This window comes from Ambystoma mexicanum, chromosome 3p, assembly GCF_040938575.1.
Source record: "Ambystoma mexicanum isolate Mex_15411 chromosome 3p, UKY_AmexF1_1, whole genome shotgun sequence".
Taxonomy (NCBI): domain Eukaryota; kingdom Metazoa; phylum Chordata; class Amphibia; order Caudata; family Ambystomatidae; genus Ambystoma; species Ambystoma mexicanum.
This window is the reverse complement of record NC_090925.1, coordinates 877065629-877085394: the sequence shown is the minus strand read 5'-3', so window position 1 is coordinate 877085394 and position 19766 is coordinate 877065629. Positions and strand designations below refer to the sequence as shown.

At 48.8% G+C, this 19766-nt stretch overlaps 1 protein-coding gene across 2 annotated transcripts in view; it reads left to right on the top strand.

The window, feature by feature from the left end:
• SGF29 (SAGA complex associated factor 29) overlaps positions 1–19766 on the top strand; it is a 340015-nt gene that overhangs the window by 93443 nt on the left and 226806 nt on the right. The gene's annotated exons all lie outside the window — the stretch shown is intronic.

The window sequence follows — 19766 nt, the reverse complement described above, 5'->3', positions numbered from 1 at the left end:
GTACATTAAAGAGAAATGTACAGGAGTGCCTGTAGGGGCAACCCAGCCTAATCCCAAAAGTTGTAGGAAACTATAACTTCAACCATACACTATGGAGAGACATAAAAAGGTCACCCATAAAAAAAGTAAAGGACTATGTGAGAGGGGAAAATAGTCCCCTTTACCTATGGACCAGATAAAATAGTTACCTAGTCAAAGCTAAATGTTCTGTGTAACGCTCACCTGGTATCCACGGGGACGTCACTCAGCCTGTTCTGACCTCTTACGACCTCGAACCTTTCCCTGGAGGCTATTCGACTGGAGACTGGGCCTGAAACACAGGATTGGTAGAGTTTAACTCCCTATTGTCTGTGTGCTTGACCCCCTTCTTCCCCGGGGTCCAACCCTTCCCTTTGATCCACAGCTCACCTTGTTTTCTTGGATAATGTGCTCTCCATCCTGCTTTCAGCGCAGGGGCGTGTTGATTGATGCGGGCTCGTTGCTGCCTAGTTACTTCACTGGCAAGAGTGCGACAGGTAAGTAGTCTTTTGAGCAGTTCTCTAACTTCGTTCCTTTCCTTCCTTAGATGATGGCCGCCGTCCGGGGATGGCGGCGTGCTGCTGTGATGAGTAGTGCTGAAGGTGATTGAGAGCGCGATGCACCTCTTACATATTTGCATTGAACTGAGTTCTTTTTCTGTTTCTTTTAGGTGCTGCGACGTTTTCAGCGTGGATGCCGGTTATGAAGAACAAATGCAGTGGGTAAGCGCGGTATGCAGCGCCTCTAGATGTTTCCACGCTAACCTGGAGAGTCTTTTCCCTCTTGCAGATGGATGAGAAGTTCCGGAGACAGAGTTCCCCTAGAGCGGCTGGGATTCAGGTAAGCGTTTGAAGCTCGTACAGTATTTAAAAATAAGCGAAGATTTGCAAAATGCTTACTAATGCCTTTTTTCTGTTCTTTTCTCTTTTCCTTAGGAAGCGGCGTGCCGGGATGGGAATGACACCGCTGGAGTTGCCCGCAGAACAGAAGAAGCGATGAATGATGGGCAGAAGCGCCACAAGGTAAGGCTGTTCCTAACGGTGTTCTTGTTCTTTCAGGAGCTGAACGCAGAAGAAAGATGCAGGCCTACTGGAGACCGATCCGAACACGGTCAGTGTCAAACTGCAGGTGCAGAAAACGCAAAGCATGTTTCTCAGCCTGGGTGTGGCTTAAATAGTCTCTGGGTATCCCAGGTGTCTCTAGGCTGAACCACACCCAAAAGACTATACCGCACATGCAGTTCTGGGAACCGAAATATGTGGGGGCATCCATCTTGTCCCCATCAATGCACTACAAGTCCAATCCCCAATGTTATCCTATGGCAGTGAGTGAGTCTGGTGCCACAAGCGCCAAGTCTGACTCCAAGTGGATCTTTGGAGGGATGGAAAGGCCCTTGAGGGCCATGTAGTTGATTGTGGCTTGGCTCCAGCTTGACATCTTGGAGGGCTGGGGACATGAGGGGCAGGAATCATGACATTCTGGGGTTGATGTTAGGCAAAGTTTGTATGCAGTACCCTTGCGGACCACTGCACACAACTAGGACTACAGGTGTAAGCAAAACCAACCTTTCGTATAAGTCTGTACTACACAGTGTTGGGTAGCGTTGCTGAGCAGCCAGGCTTATCTCAAGAGGGGAACGTGAGCTGTGATGATGTTACACAGAGGTCTACAATCACACAAGTATTCAAATAAACACTTACACTCAAGGTTTCTTGGTAAAAAACGTATTAATTTATTTCAGTCAGTTATAAAACATTCACTAGAAGGAGGCAATTAAATATTATACACAAATATACTTCAGTACTAAACTATATGTTTCTGAGGCATTTAGACGACTTTGAAGGAAGAGCAAAATGGCATTCAGTACACTTTGAAGTAGGTGCAAAAAGGCAAAGGTTATCAGAACATCACAAAGAAAGAGCACAATTATTCTTAGACAGTGCAGATACTTTGAGTTCACCAGAAGAGTCAATAAAATTCAATAGGTTAGGCCAAAGTGAATGGGCTAAAGTCTTGGATAGGATAAAATGGTTCTGGTAAATGAAATGGTAAAGTCTCTGTAAAAGTTCTCAGAAGTAGTTTGCAAAAAGAAGAATCAAATGTTGGGTCACAAACTGATTAAGCTTGCAAGTTGCAAAAGTTTCATGCACTTTCGCAGTGAGAGTTAAGTTCTCTCGGTCAGGTTTTCACAGTACCTTAAAGTGAGGAAAAAGATGCAGCTGAAGCCTTCTGTTCCTGGCAGTTCCTGCAGATCTCGCTGTTCGTGAGCCTCAGTCGTGGGGAAAAGAGGGAGGACGTCGGAGGACTCCTGCACTGCACTGGGACTGGTCAAAAAGCCTGCAACTGGCAAATCTTCATTTCCTGGTAGCTCTAGATAAGCACACAAACTGGTATGCCTCTCCCTAGTTATTCGGTTTCCTGCAGCACTCTGAGGAAAATACAACCAGCTCCGAGAATGGTATCCAGGTGGCTTAGTGTCTTCAGTCCTGAAGCCCGCCAAAGGGACCAAACTTGGTTTGGCGCTCGGAGACAAACTCTAGAAGGACCTTTCCAAGAAAAAACGGCGAAAAAAGAAGACCCGGACCTGTTTGAACAAAGGGGGCTCAGACGCCATATTGAAAAACATGGCTTCTGCGATTTTTCATTACCAGTGTTTGCGGTTGGGAAAAATCATGGTAGTTCGTTGTAAAACCACTGCCACCAGCCATTTTGCGGGGAAAGGGTAGCATTGGACTGCTACATGAGTTTCTAGACATAGGGCATACTAAGTAACCCCTCAAGCACTCTATTGTAAGATAGGGTGTGCTGGGTCTAGGAATTTAAAACGAATAGTAAAGTCAATTTCACTTTACTTTCTCTGGCAAACAGTAGTTTATCCCAGAGAAGGTATTTAAACCTTGGAAAAGCCAAAACGGCTTCCCTGTGTACCTGCACTCAGGGTGCTGTGTAACACAAATGAAAAGATGATTCCTATGGAGTTGGTTAGACTCCATATTCACAGAAAACACAAGGGTAAAACACACATCAAAAATACATGAGTGTGGGGAAAAAGGCTCACACTCTCTCCAGGTAAAAAAATCAAGTCCTCAAAATCCAGCAAAGTTGCTTGGGGTCTCCAAGGTCAAGGGAATTGGCACATTTATGAGAATTCTCCCTAACGCTCGTCCCCCCAGACTAAGGGACAGGAGGATTTAGTCCACCCCTGGATGAATCGCCTTACTCCAGTCGGTCATACCTTCTGGAGAGACCATCTTCTTGCGTGCTGCTTCGATGTACTCCTGTGGGAAGGACAACATTAGTTATGGATATGTGCACCTTCTCAAGGGAAATGGCATTTCTTTGTCGGCCATTGGCAGTGACCTTTTGTTTTCCAATCTACAGGCTGCACTGAAGACACTATTGCAGTGGTCTTCAAACTTTTTTGGCCTGGGCAAAGTTTGGGCAGGCCGGGCCCCCCCCAAAAGTGCCAGATGGACAGTATGTAGAAATCGCTATGAACTTTTGCGTGCCGTCACCGCACCCTACTCCCAGTACAGACCCTGGGCTCTCCCCACCCTACTCCCACCACTATCCCAGTGCTGCCGCCCATCCTGCTCCCACCACAGTCCCATAACACAAGCATACACACATTCATACACATTTAAATAAAAAATAAATCACCATAAACGTACCTCGCGTGGTTGCTAAAATACCCCGCTCCAGGTTGCTCTGCCCGTATATGCGAGGAGGCGCAGGAGCACCCCCTTGCACTTACATACATGCAGTGCCCCAGCCAGCATTTCCAATGAGCTATGCAAGGCTGGCGAAGCAAAACACCCCCAGTGTTGCATGGCTCCGTGATCATGTGCGGCTGGGGAAATGAACTGTCAAAGGCAAACAGTTTCCCTTTGACAGTTCAGCCAGCCCAGGAGCACTCCCTCAGCTGGAAAAAGCAGCTGAGGGACTGCTCAGTGTTTCACTGGGCTGGCTCCTCGGCTCCTCCATAATGGGTGAGGTGGCCAGTGGGTGGACGCCCCCTCACCCATTATGGATGAGCCGGCAGGCTTGAACTGGCCTATAGGGCAATAGGGCGATGACAACCCCTTGGGTACTATTCAAACAGTCTGTGACTAAACACTGAATATCCATTTGCAACTGCTGGCCATTTTTTCATTGGTGCCTAAGACAGTTTTATGGCCCAGTCTTACCATGTGAGCAGGCCCTTCCCATTTCCTCCAAACTAAAAAAAAAAAAAAAGTGTTTTTTTTTTTTTTAATTTTTTTTTTTTTACAAACATTTCATGCTGGGCTCTGGCGCCCCCCCTGGGATGCGGCCGTGCCCCCCTGGGGGGCGCGTCCCACAGTTTGAAGACCTCTGCGCTATTGTAAGAATGTGAGGCGAAGTACAACAAACAAAAACATTTATAAAAAACGGAAAATAAATGGTTTCTATGGCAGCGCCTTTAAAAAGAAAAATACAAAACGTCTCTTTTGAGAGCCACCACTACAAACGAAATCCCCTACCCTGGTTGACATTTATTACGCCACTCCTGCGCGCAGAGCACGATAAGTCTGCGGACATCGTGCAAATGCGAGGTTGCACGTGCCACATCCGGCGCTTTTGCAGATGGCGGCCATAGCAATGGCCCTGTGCACGCTACGGCATTGCTGACTAAGGTTTCTGGGTGTGGCTTTTACGCAGAAACTGTGATATATGGTGTATTTGTCGATAGAAATGCAGAAGTTGCGGTTATGGCTGTGTGCTTCACCAGCCAAAGTGTAGAGTTTTTGTGGGAGTTCGAAATACATTGATTGAAAGTGAATGGAACACACTGTGCATTGGCTGCTCATTTTGGATTCTACTTTGTGCATTTGAACTGGTATGGAGTACTGCGATGAAGTGACTGTTTTTGGTTTGTGTTTGTGAGACTTTTGTGATGCGCGATCATGCCGCCATTATCGTACTTCATTGTGGAGGGAAAAGTGCACAATATGTTACCAGAGTTTCCATACCATTTGTGATGACGGAGGCACTTGCCCAGGTCATGCGCATGTTTCCGATCTAATGCATACTTTTTTATCGCATTACGCAGACACAGATGGGGCTGCGTTATTTTTCATTTCGTCTGGGAATGGAGAAAGCGCAGTACATTGTGAAGACGTCTATTTGTGCCTTTTCAACTCTGAAAGCAGCTTTTTTCATTGAACTTTTTTCCTCTTCCAGTTGCTTTCCATTTATTTTGATCTTGTATCACACCACACAGAAGGAAAGGAAGGCAAGGTCGGTACGGAAGGGGCACCACCTACAGGGATAACGTAGGGGAAGTGCACAAAGAGAGGGAGATGTTGGGTGGCCCTCACTGAAATAGGATTCAGTCTATCTCTGTCTCTACCTGTGGTGTTCCGCAGGGGTCTAACTTCTCTCCCAGGCTGTTTAACCAATACCTGGCACTTCTTGCCCACTGCATTGCCGCGCTCTGCCCCAACTTCCAGTGCTATGCCGGTGACACGCAGCTCATTTTCAGGCTACCCTCAGCCACCTCTTCTCTCTCTCTCATCTCTGACTGTCTGTCAGCCATCCAGAAGTGGTGCGCTGCCAATGATCTCTGCCTTAATGCCAGTAAGACTGAGATTTGCCTACTCAGCACACCCACTCCCTCCTTGGCCCTCTTCCTGCTCCCACCTGTGAGGCTAAAGACCTCGGGGTCGTCTTCGACTCCACACTCTTTCTCTCCTCACATCTCTGACGTCTTAGAAGTCACACTACCAGCTGCACCTCCTCAGAGGTATTCTTCCTTTCCTCTCCTTCCCCCAGAAGCTCACTGTCTACAGAGCTCTGGTACTCTGTAGGCTAGACTCTTGCAACAGCCTCTTTCTAAATTTGCCTGCCTCTACTCTCCGCCTTCTGCAACTTATCCAGAACAGGACTGCAAGACTTGTCCTTGGCCTCAAGCCCAGGGATCGTATCTCTCCAGGACTGAAATCTCTGCACTGGCTCCCAGAGGCTGCGAGGGTTAAGTTCAAAACCCTCTGCATTTTCCACAAGGCCTTCTCTGGCCTCAATACCTTCAACTCTCTCTTCCTAATTATCTTCCTTCTCAAACTCTTTGCTCATCCGCCTCCAACTCCCTCAGGGTCAGTTGCTTCTCCAAGCAACAAGTTGGTGGTAGATCTCTCGCTTCAGCTGGGCCCTGCCTCTGGAACAGCCTCCCTGCCTCACTGAAACTTGAGGAGAACCATCTCCGGTTCCAGAAGCACCTCAAAACCTTTCTCATTGCTTCTGCTTTTTCTCCTCCTCTCCCCTGCTGAATCCCTAGCTGAAACCGCACTAGTTACCTGACCACCCTCTGATCGCGTGCCCATGTCCCCTCCACCGGCAAACGCACACCTACACTGCCTTCCTGGCAGCCCCTGCACTTGTGACTGTCTCTGTATCCCTACAGTCCCACTACCAGCACTTGACACCGGATATCTGTACTTACTCCTGCACTTGCCACCAGCTGGCCGCACTTTACTTATTGTTATTATTCTTTTATCCCATGTACTGCACCCCCCCCCCCCTTCAACCTCACACCTTCCCCCTTCGCATGCACTTGCGCGATCTGAATGACACCTGGCCTAGTAGGATCGAGGTCTGTCTTCCCTCTGTTCCCCCTCCCTTGCCTCGTCGCGCCTTGAAACACTTGTGTATAGGGGCATTATAAATGCCATATCATATATCAGTCCTTGTCATGCTCCCTGACCAACCCTTCCCAAGCACTTCCCCTTTGTAGAGTTGTGCGTCGCAGTACATGCACAATACAATGCCCTTTGCCAAGTAAGGGTCTTCAGCGCAGCATATGGTGTGCAAGGATGTTGGATCTGCTGCCATACACAACTGTTCCTGTTGGTGGCCAGAGCAGCTGTGCAGAATGCTGTACATTAAATTATCCTAGTCTACTGTTGGAAGGGCAGTATCCTGCCCACTGGTGCCTTGTGCTTCGATTTCAGTTCTCGTCACATGCACTACAGACACTTCATGGTACGCCATTAGCCGTAGGACCAGTATTCACGGACATGAATACATTCTGAAATAAAAGAATGCTTACAACAATGTGAAACACAGCTTCATCACGTGGAGCAGGAAGAGAAGTTTCTGATGCTTGTTAATCTGCTTAGAATCACATGATGTGCATATGGTCCGACATCCAGTGGTAACCGCAGAGTATTGCATCTTGTCTTTCGGGGGACCGAAAGGGGACATCGGCATAGGCGTATCTGAAACACTATCCCTATCGTGACGTGTGTAGTACCCAAAATCCCTCACGCGCCGAGGTCCCTCAGATTGTTTTTTTCCGCCCAGATAACTGGTCGCCCTATAGTGGAGCTCTTTATGAGATATTTTACCGAATTGTCGGTTTAATCCCCGTTAAGTCACTTCGTCTATCAAGAACATCTTCGACGAAGACTACGGGGGAACCGCCTACGGCTGTGGATTCCGGCACCTAAGATCCGGGCTTCGGACCTCCACATGGTCGGGCCTTCTGGCCGGCCTACACAGTAGGGAGAGTGGGCTTGCCATACTGCTATAAGATGTCTTTCCTCTTTTCCACTTCTTTCCTTTTTGGTCTGGTCACTCTTCCCTTCTGCTATGGAAAGGACTCCATTTAGATTCTGCCCTCTGTGAAGGGTCAGATATCCGTGGAAAGACGAGCACACTTCGTGTACGCTTGTCTCCCCCTACAGCACTAAAGCGGTGTTCGGCGTATAAACTCCTAAACCTAATCCCTTAAGGAGCGCCGGTTGAAGCGGTGGGCCGCATACGGTATGTCACGCGTGGAGCCTCCCTCCCCTGCCGCGACACCAGCCAAGAGTGACGGGGGGGGTACATCGGATGACCAAACGTCCAAAGCGGACGTTGTAGACCTTGAGGCGGACGATTCTAGAGCCGCCACGCCCGTCCCCGACCCTTCCAGGCTCGACTCCGGTCTTGCTACAGGGACCACACCCGGTGACAGGGGCTTACAATCGCACCACACAAAACACACAACCCAAGCACCCTCCTCGACGACGTCGAAGAAGGCTCAAGCGCCATTGGATCGATCTGATCCGAAGCCTTCCCCGCATCCTCAGCAGCGCATGACGACTGGGCTTAATAAACTTAAGAAAGGCGCTACTCCCCAAACTACACACGCCGAAGTTTCTGAACAAGAAACTTCGACGACTTTCAAGGTTTCCAAGGCCCGTGCAGGCCCGAAAACTACAAGTAGGCCTCTAACTAGGCCTCTACCCGGGAAGCCATCATCGGAGGCGATGTCCCCAGAAGATTCGGTAACTATCAGTAAGAGCATCAACAGGATTGCTACGGCGGTGGGCCTTGTACCGGTTTCGTCCACAGTTATGGGCCAATCCACCGAAAGGTTTTCCACGGTTTTGGAAGATGATCCTGAGGACTCTTACGAAGAGAGCCAGGTACCCCTCTCAAGCACCCTGAGGAGATCCTCTGAACGCCTTAGGGCGGAGGACCCGGTTCCTGCTCAGCTGGGTCCATTTGGGTCATCCAAGTGGACCACGGAGCAATTTGAGGGGTATATGGATCGGCTGCAGCAGGTTTTCGGTGCTTCTGATCAACCTCCCCCGAAGAAAGCTCGGGTAGACCCTAACCCTCATACACAAGTTGCCCAACACCTAAATGTTCAACACTATGTTGATTATCAAGAAGATGTCCAGAAGGACACGTATAGAGACATCTATACAGAAGAAGGGGAGACTTCTTTTCTGGACAATTATGGGGAAGATCAAGGCGCAACAGACAACTGGGAGGACACCCAGCAGGACGATCACAATTCTGATATCGTTTGCCTCGACTCTCCCCCATCCACACTGGTTAGGCAGGCTCCCCCGGTGGATGATCAAATGGCTTTCAACAACACGTTGAAAAAAGCAGCGGAATTCTTTAAAATTGCTACGATTGAGGCATTGCCTGAACAGGATTTCGCGGAAAACATTATTAATGACAAGCCTCCGGCTAGCCAGTCTATCCCTCTCTTGAGCTCTGTAAAGAGACGGCTGGCCCCTTCTTTACTCACACCTGCTCAGACGAGGGCTTTGAACCCAAGGGTCGAAAAACTCTTCCGGCCCTCCCCCACCGACCTGCTCTACATCAAAGGGCACGCAATCCCAGACTCGCTGGTGGTGACCAACACTCGCAAGAGAGCAGGGGTTCCCCTTGCCACGGGAGAGTCACCCCCGGACAAGGAGTCCAAAAGGTTGTATACCTTAGGCAAACGGGTCACGTCGGCGGCTGCTTATACCGTCCGGATTGCCAATAACACAACGTTGCTGGCAAGCTACGTCGACGCCCAATTGAACCTACTCCAGGAAGGCATCCAGGAGGTTCCGGAACCAACCAGAGCCAAGCTTCTCGCCATTGTCTCGGAGGGTAAACTTGCCAATCAAAATGTTGTAAAGAATACCCTGGACTCCGCAGAGACAGCAGGCAGGTCTCTCGCACAGGGTACTCTCCTAAAGAGACACACGTGGCTGCGCATGTCGGGTTTCAGGCCTGAGACCCAGGTATCCATCATCAATAAACCCATAGAAGAGGCCAACCTCTTCGGGAAGGCGGTAGACGATGCGTTGGAGACAGCCAAGACTATTAAGTCGCTGCACCAAATTTCCAAAAACCCTCTTCACAGAGGGGCAGCAATTCTCGGCGGTCCTTTCGAGGACAAACCCGCGCCGCCCAAAATAATTTCGGCACGGGCAACTTCAACGCAAGTCAACCGGCTGCAAGCCCCACTTACTACCCCCAGAGGGGTCAGAAGCGCGGAAAGAATAGAGGCAGAGGCTCCAATTCCAGAGGTGCATCAACCTCGGGTCAGAAATGACAACCAAGTTCAGGTCCCCTCCCATGTCTCCCCGGTCGGGGGGCGATTAACATCTTTCCTCAAGGCATGGGAGGGGATAACTTCAGACCAGTGGGTATTAAAGATGGTTGCCCACGGTTATTGCGTGGAATTCGCCCGACCCCCACAGTTCAGACCGCCGAAACATCGACGCCTATGACCGGAACATCTGCAGATCCTGGTCCAAGAGGTGGAGGCGCTGCTGGGAAAGGACGCCATTGAAGCCGTCCCGATTCTTCAGGTAAACAAGGGTATTTATTCAATATACTTCCTTGTACCCAAAAAGGATCTCACCATGCATCCTGTTCTAGACCTGCGCCCAGCGAACAAGTTCATAAAGCCCCAGAAGTTTCGCTTGGTAACACTTCAAGAGGTGATCCCATTGCTAAAACAAGGGGACTTCATGACAACATTAGATATGAAAGATGCATACTTTCATATTTCAATGCTGCCAGCGCACAGAAAATTCCTAAGGTTCGTGATTCAGGACAAACACTACCAGTTCAAGGTACTCCCCTTCGGCATAGCGTCGGCGCCACGGGTGTTTACCAAGGTCTTGGCAGTGGCAGCAGCACACCTGCGCAGACTTTCAGTTCCAGTTTACCCTTACCTCGACGACTGGCTCATCACGGGGGACTCGTTCGACGTTTGTTTTTTCGAACACCCAAAGGACAGTAGACCTACTGTTCAGCCTAGGATTTTCTATCAACGAAAAGAAATCCAGCTTAGTCCCCAGCCAAGTAAAACAGTTCCTGGGGGCTCTAATTCGCACGGAAGACGGTCTAGTCTTCCCTTCCAGCGAGAGGGTTCAGAACATGCTCTCTCAAGTTCCTCAGTATGTAGCCAGTCGGAAGGTGACGGTACGCAAAGCTATGCGTTTGCTAGGGATGATGGCGTCATGCATATACTTGGTCCCCCACGCGCGGCTGCGCATGCGTCCCATGCAGGAGTGGCTCAACAGCCAGTGGTGTCAGGCCAGCGGACAATGGGAAGGTCTGTTAGTTGTCTCGCCAGCCCTCGTTCTCTCTCTGCAGTGGTGGTCGAGGGAGAACCTTTTGAAGGGGAAAACCTTCACCACCCCTGCAGTGGAAGCCACTCTCACGACAGACGCATCTCTCACAGGGTGGGGGGCTCATCTGCTTCAACAGACAGCGCACGGAGTGTGGTCCACTCAGATAGCGTCCAACCATATAAACCTACTGGAGCTACTAGCAGTGTTCAAAGCATTGAAGGCCTTTCAGGAGCAACTGCAAGGGAAGACAGTGCTGGTCCTAACCGACAGCACAACAGCAATGTATTATCTGAACAAGCAGGGGGGCATTCACTCTCCAGGGCTATCCAAGCTGTCCCAAAACATCTGGATATGGGCTCTCAAACACAAGATGTTCCTGATATCCCAACATGTTCCAGGGGAACTCAATCTTCTGGCAGACGTACTCAGCAGAGATTTTCCTCTGCCAGAAGAATACGAATGGCGTCTGCACAAAGACATTGTATCCAATGTCTTTGCAGAATGGGGGTTTCCAGAGATCGACTTGTTCGCTACTCAGGAGAACGCCCAATGCCTCCAGGTACCCCCAGAACCGATCCAAGGGGAACGGTCTCTGGATAACTTGGTCGGGGAAATTTGTTTACGCTTTGCCCCCCCTCCGGCTCCCCTTCTGAACAAGATAGTGCACAAGATGCACCAGGAACCAGTCTCCATGATTCTGGTGGCTCCCATGTGGGCCCGCCAACCCTGGTTCGCGCACCTGATGGAAATGTCCCTCTCCCCACCAGTCAAGCTGCCCTACCCGTACAACATGTTGTCTCAGGACAGGGGGGAGACTCTGCACCCATGCCCACAAACTCTGAACTTAGCTCCTGAAGTCATAGAGTTTGGACATCTGCAACTCCCTCAAAGATGCATGGACATACTGATGGAGGCAAGAAAGCCTAACACACGTTATTGCTATGCCAGCAAATGGAAACGTTTTGTTATTTGGTGCAGTTCCAAAGGCGTCAATCACACCGATTGTTCGCCTTCACACATTGTGTTATATCTAACCCATCTGTTGGACTCTGGGTTAGTCTTCAATTCCTTAAAGGTTCACCTAGCGGCGTTGTCAACCTACACCACGTCACAGCAGAAGGTGTCATGGTGGAAAATACCTGTGATTAAAGCCTTTATGGAAGGGGTTAAAAGAATGTATCCCCCCCATCACTCACCCAGCCCCTGGGTGGGATCTAAATGTGGTTTTAACTAGGCTCATGGGACCCCCCTTTGAGCCTATGCATAAAGCTAGTCTGAAAGACCTGACTTAGAAGACAGCCTTTCTAGTAGCTGTCACTTCTATCCGAAGGGTTAGCGAACTACAGGCCCTCTCGGTCTTGGACCCCTTTGTTACAGTCCACAAAGATAAAGTAGTTCTGCGCACTCATCCCAGATTTGCGCCAAATTTATTTCGAAGGTCCATGTGAACCAGTCAATCGAACTACCCACGTTCTTCAAGAGACCTACTAACATGGCCGAAAGAAGCCTTCACACACTAGATGTGCGCAGGGGAGTCATGTTCATAGAACTAAACCACTGAGGAAAACTAAACAATTCTTTGTTTCAGTGGCAGCTGGTAGAGAAGGGGACCCTGTCTCTAAATCAGCAATATCAAGGTGGATTGTCAAATGCATCACACTGTTACACTGTGGCAAAGAGAGAACTGCCCTTCAAGCCTAGAGCACATTCTACTCGAGGCACTGGGGCATCCATAGCATTAATTGCAAATGTTCCCCTAGAGTCCATTTGCAAAGCGGCAACCTGGAGTTCTGTACACACCTTTACAAAACACTATTGCCTAGACCCTCATTCTAGGTCTGATTCTCAGGTGGGACAAGCAGTACTAACGCATCTTTTTTCTACTGTTCCTTCTCACAACCCACCTCCAACTTCGGGTACTGCTCGCTAGTCTATGCACAGCATGTGATTCTAAGCAGATTAACAAGCATCAGAAGACATGCATTACTTACCGTAAAAGCATTTCTGATGATTGTATCTGCTTCGATTCACATGCGCCATCCCTGCCTCCCTGCTCGGGGTGGAAGGAACATAGACTTCTTACTACTTTCTCTCTTCATGTACTCACTCACTATAGCCTTGGGCTCCCTCATGGCAGAAAAAATACAATCGGAGGGACCTCGGCGCGTGAGGGATTTTGGGTACTACACACGTCACGATAGGGATAGTGTTTCAGACACACCTATGCCGACGTCCCCTTTCGGTCCCCCGAAAGACAAGATGCAATACTCTGCGGTTACCACTGGATGTTGGACCATATGCACAGCATGTGAATCTAAGCAGATACAATCATCAGAAATGCTTTTACGGTAAGTAATGCATGTCATTCAGCAAAACCCATGCTGCTACGCTACTTTTCTAACCACCACTGATATTCTTTGCGCTCCGAAGAATGTGCTGTTTGTTCACTTCTTTTTACATGCTCTTGTATGTGAGTGACCAAGGCGCACCAGCTTTCCCATTTTGCAGACTCACTGCAGACTGTTAACCTGCAATTAAATGTTTACTCCAACATTTAATTCGCCAGCAAATCCTTGACACTTTCCGTCACAGTGCTCACTGCAGAGACACTGTGTCTGTTTCACGGGTCATGGAAAAGCAAGCAGCACATCATTCAAATTAATGCGACATTTAACACGCCCACCGTACATTGGAGGTTGCTGTTCCTTGTTTTCCAGTGGGCCTCATAGAGCCAGGCGTGCTGCAGCCATACATTGGTTTGTTTGCACAGCAACCCACGCAGTCGCCATGGCTGCTTGAAATGCAGTAGCTTACCGTATGAATACGTAGGCCTGGCGACGGGGGTGGCGTTACCAGCACAAAGAGGATGCCACAGCTACTTAAACGTACATTGGAAGATGTGGCCAGTACTGGAGTCATATGGAAACTTGCATTGTGATTGCACATACGCCAGCCAGGTGCAGTCTCCCTAGGAAACCTCAATATTACTCCCCTGCAGCCATCTGATACAGTACTCTGCACCACTGACTCACCATGCATTGTTAACATAAAAAGAAAAACCACTCGCACATTCCCCAACATTTAACATGTACACCTTCAATTTCTAAGATACACAGACACTATTAGCAAAGAGAAGGGGTAGCACAAATGGATACATACACAGGGGAATTTGCCCTTTCAACAAGTTCGTCATGAGGGCAGCCAAGGAGTCCATGCACAAATGTTGTTAACGGCACGTTATGGTTCAGTTGCTCTACCACAAACCTTTCACCTTCACAGAAAACACTATGCTAAAGCAATGTTCTGGTTACAGTGCCTAGTAAAAAAAAATCAGATTCACTAACAAAAAACACTGCTAACGGGACGTTGTGCTTACGTTGCGCTACTAAAATCATATCCTCTTCACTGAAAAAACTGTGCTACAGGTACTCTCTGGATACACTGCCCTACTAAAAACCTATGAAATTAACCAACAAAAAACATTGTTAAAGGGACGTTAGGTTTTTAGTAGCGCAATTTAACCATATCACCTTCACTGAAAAATCTATACTGAAGGAACTTTCTGGATCCACTGCTCTACTAAAAACCTAAGCAATAAACCAACAAAAAACATTGTTAAAGGGACATTTCTGGTTACAGGTAAAATCCCAAAAATGTGCGCGTTATGGTAATATGAGCACCCATAACTCGAGCTACCACTGTGCGCTGCAAGGACTAACATCCATGACATCATGAAATCACAAATGTCATTGATGACATGACTGATGACATCCCGTTTGCCTGCCTTTTATCTGTAGAGTTACATATATACAGCAGATGCTTTTCTTCACTGACAATCAAAAAGGTAGTTGGTCCTTGCAGCGCACAGTGGTAGGGCGAGTTATGGTTGCTTATCTTACCATAAGTCGCAAATGTTTGGGGTTTAGCGGTTTTACCTGTAACCATAACGTCCCTGTAACAACATTTTTCCATTGAATTTAAAAGGTTTTGACTACTGCATCTTAACCATAACGTCCCTTTAACAATTTTCTTTGTGGGTTTATATATATACACACTCAGTTAGTTTGTCAGTGTCAAATAATCAATTCACCACCACAATACCTGAAAGGGAAGTTAAGTAATAAGGTATAGCACTGACGGTCCACAGGAATTACAACCCTAATTTATTATAAAGTTCAACCCTAAGTTGATTGGGGCCTAGTGCCCAAAAGTTCAAAAAGTTTCAAGGGTTTTAGGAGTTGGGGGAGGTGGAGAGAGGGGAAGAAATGATGGGGGATTGTCCTGGGGATGAGATGAAGGGTCCAAAAGTCAGATGTGTGCCCTGGTCAGTAAAACCTTTTCTACCATTTGGAGTGCTTTAGGTAACAAGTATTGGCAAAGCCAAAAGTTAAAAACTATTTAAAAGTTTACAAACTTTTAAAGGGTGGAGATAAGAGTGCCGGTAAGTACCGGTAAGTATCATCGTAACTTACCACCCCTGCTCCGTACTTGGCAGGTCATTAGGATATGATATGGCATTTATAACGTGCCTATACACAAGTGTTTCAAGGCGCAACGAGGCAAGGGATGGGGAGCAAAGGGAAAACAGACAATCTTACTAGGCTAGGTGACATTGAGATCATGCAAGTGCAGGGGAGGGGGAGGGAAACGGGAAGGGGGCAGTGCAGTACATGGGATCACACAGTGAAACCAATAAATACAAATAAATAAAAAGGGAGGCCAGCTGGTGGCAAGTACAAGTGTAAGTGCAGACATCACGTGTCTAAAGTGCTGGTAGGGGACTATAGGCATACGGAATAGACCCCGAGTGCAAGGGTTGCCAGGGGTGGGCAAAAAGCGCAGGAGTGCAACTGGCGGGGAGGGGACCTGGGCCCGAGATCAGAGGGTACCTGTCATTCGCATAGCACTGAAAGTTGGGGCGGAGAACGGCAATGCAGTGTGCAAGAAGTGCCAGGTATTGGTTGAACAGCCAGGGAGAGGTTCGACCCATGTGGAACACCACAGGTAGAGAGAGAGATGGAGAGGAAGGACCCAAGTTGGACCCGGGAGGGTCGATCGGAGAGGAAAGAGGTCAGCCAAGCCAGGGCCAGGTTGTCACAGAGACGGTTGAGCAGGATGGCATGGTTGACCGTGTTAAAGGCAGAGGAGAGATCAAGTAAGATGAGGACGCAGGGGGTATTAGAATCGAGGTTGGAGGGCAGGTCTTCACGGATGTTCAGGAGAGCAGTTTCCGTGCTTCTGGTGGCTCTGATGTCTGACTGATGGTCATGGAGGCAACCAACAGATTCAGTGTGAAGATTAAGCTGGGAGATGGCCAGGAAAGGAGTGATGGAGATCGGACGATTAGTTAGCCGGGCAGGAGGGGTCGGCTGAGGGTTTCTTAAGAAGAGGGTACAGAAGAGAGTGCTTTAGGGGGAAGGGAAGACTCCATTGGCGAAGGAGTCTATGGAGAAGTCAGCCAGAGCAGGAGCCAGGGTGTCAATGTGATCCTTGATGGTTTTGGAGGAACGGGTGAGAACCTGTTATGACGAGACTTTCATAGATCGGACTTGTATAGAAACCAGAGAGCAGGGGAAAGGCAGAGAAGGAGGTAGGAGGCGTGGCCAAAGAGGGGCCAGAGGAAGAGCGGAGAGTAGAGGGAGGAGGCGGAGAGGAAGAGAGAGAGGACAGGATGTCTTGAGTTTTAGAGATGAAATGAGAAGCCAGGGACTGGAGAGGTAGAGACTGCAGCAGGATTGGCCAGCTTCTTGCAGATTTTAAAGAGTTTCGCCGAGTTATTGGATGCCGCAGTGATGCAGGCCTGGATGTGGGCTCTCTTCCTGGTGCGGACAGAGTCGGTATTGCCTTTGGAGCAGGCGACAGCCCAGTTTGTCAGAAGATGTACCGGAAGCACGCCATTTCCTCTCAGCCACCTGGCACTTGCGTTTAAGGGTGACGAGGTCTGAGTCGTGCCAGGAGTTGCACTTGGCTTTGGGCTTCAAGCTGATCCTCATGACGGGGGCAAGAGTATCAGATATAGCAGAGTGGAGCATGGAAAGGGTTGTGTCAGGGTGTGAGTCAGCCAAAGGGGGAGGAGGGGGGGAGAAAGAAGCGGCGAAAGCCTCAACTGACACACGCTTCCTAGGTCAGATAACCGAGAAGGTAGGTGGCAGTGCTGGAGTTGGCTTGGATTGAGGGGGAGATCGGTGGAAAGGAGAAAGTGATCACTCGAGGAGAGAGGAGTGATGAGAGGGATAGAAAGGGGAAGGTCTGATCACTCTAGGAGAGAGGAGTGGTGAGAGGGATAGAAAGGGGAATGTCTGAAGAGATCAGAACATCCAGAGTGTGCCCTGCAGAGTGAGTCGGGCCAGAGGGGAGGATAGAGAGTGAGAGAGAGTTGCAAAAGTCGTGAGAGAGTCCAGAGGAAGGACAGTAAGCATCCAGGTGTATGTTAAAGTCTCCAAGAGGAGGAGTTGAGTGGTCGAGTCCAAGAGGGAGGAGGAGAGGTCTGCCCACTCAGAGAGGAAGGAGGAGACCTGACCAGGTGGCCGATAGAAGGTAGCCACACTAAGGGAATGGCTAGGAGAGAGAGAGAGAGAGAGAGCCTGTAGACAAGGCCTTCGAAAGTGGTGTAGGCCTGCATAGGAATGACAGAGGCAGGAATCCACTCTGAAGATTAGGTCTACACCCCCCTCCGGTATGGTTGGACCTGGGCACAAAGAGGATCTTGTAGCCATCAGGAAGGAGAGTGTCAAAGCTTTTGACAGAGCTGGCCGTGAACCATGTCTCAGTGAGACAGAGGACATCGAGGTCATGTTCTTCCAGGAAGTGGCAGATGTCAGAGGAGTGTTTGACAGCTGAGCGAGAGTTGAGTGGCAAGGAGGGTCACATGAGGTTAAGTTTTATAGCTGTTTGTTCCATTCGAAGAAACTCAGAAGCTGCGGGTGGAAGAACAGTTCTGGTGGTGTCCAGATTGAGTGTGCAACCTCTTCTTGTTGAACAATGCTGCAGGCACCGGTGAGGGACTCTTCAGGATGTCGACCACATACGGGAAATCCGGTTTCAGGGACGATCACTGATGCATGGCAACAGCAGGGGAACAGATGTTGTGGTTGAAGTCGGTCCTCTATCTCTGGGCCCGTCGATGCTAGAACACCGAAATTTCAAAGGATGCACTCTTGCAGGGCAAGCTGGCGACGCCCTAGTTCCCAGCGGAAACACAGAAATATAAATCTGCTACTGCGGTAGCCCAAATTGGAGTTGGTCATTCCACTGGTTGGTCTAAGAATGCTTCAGAAGACTCCAAGTCAACAGGCACCAAGAAGAAGTCGAGAATGGTTGTTCCCACCACTGCTGTGGGTCAAAGCACTGATTAAGGTATTCTAAGATAACTAGCCTGATAGGACTCCACGGGACATCAGCAAAGGCTGGTCACCAGGCCTCCTCAGAACAGGTCCACTGGATTTCCAAAGTCTTCACGGCTATGCAGGAAACTTGGCTCCTTGCAGGATTTCTCTTCTTAGGGAGAAACTCTGGTGAGTACTGAAACTCAGTCCAACCAATGAAGATATGCCCCTCACAAGCACTCCAGCAGTGGGCCAATCAGGACCACTGTAAGTGAAACTAATGCATGCACTCCAGACATACTGAAACCAGTTTGTGTATTGGGACCAGCCAGCCCCAACCCACTTCCTGGCTTCCAAATACACATGGCATGCACTAGCTCGCGAAACACAAGGCTTTCTTGGGCAAATGCATAAAAAGATTTGCCTGACCTGAGAAGGTAGGAGAAGGCTAAAAGACAAAATGACCAAAGAAAAAGCAAAAGATCTCATGGCACGGCCATGTTGGGACACTTGCCACAGTTAGTAGCCAAATGCATTAAAGCTCAAATAAAATAAAATTCATCTGAGTGTAGTCTAGGATCAAACAAAAGAAACCCCATTGCACCGCATTTGAAGATGCTGTGTGCAATAGTAAAAGATTACCCAAACAGATAAAAATAAAAGACTCAGGGAAACATAGTTTCCCACTACTGACAGTGTGAAGGACTAGTCAGTTTCCCCAGAACATGAGAGCAAAAGGCCAGTGAAGTGAAGCTGAAGGCTGCAAAAAGTCAGGACAAAGTGTAAAAGGTTTGGGGGTCCCAAAAATATGGAGGAAAAGTTGCTCAAAGAGAAAACTTTCCTAACAGTATTGATAATGGAGACCAAGTAAGGGGGGGTAACATTTAAATAGAAGAGATGGTAGGAAGAAAATGGTAACGTTGAATGAGAGCAGTGCAGGTGGTAATATGATCAGAAGCACCACAGGTCCAGGAGCAGGAATCATGAGGATCCAGAAATATAGAGGAAGTGGTGGAATACAGGTGAGTTTATCAAGGCATGGGAGTGACGGAGAACCACCTCTGGACAAGGTAGTGTTACAGAGGTGGTAGGAGAGATGCAAATAAGATCGGATTGAATGAGAGGATAAAGAAGACAAGGACACAGACAGCGGAAACAGGTCAGCCCTAGGTAGAAACACAGGATGAGGGTAAAAGGCTGGGACAAGGATGTTCCAGTCGGATTAGAGAAGCAAAGAGGGAGAAATCCAGGGTACATTTGGCCCGGTCCCTCTATGCCTGTCAATACAGACCCCGACTGCAGACCCATCTCCTTGGTGGCAGATAATGGTGGTGTGTACAGGGCCCTAGAAAGCCTGTATCAGGCTATAGAAAACCAGAATATTCAGGCACCTGTAAGTCAACACCACAACAAAAGGGGCAGGTGGTTGAAGCAACCTTTTAGGAACTACATATACTTTGACATCTGCTCCAGGGGCCGAAGGCCTACCTAGCGGGAAAGAAATGTCTTTTGGAAGAAGGCCATCCTTTTGCTTACTACTTATGGC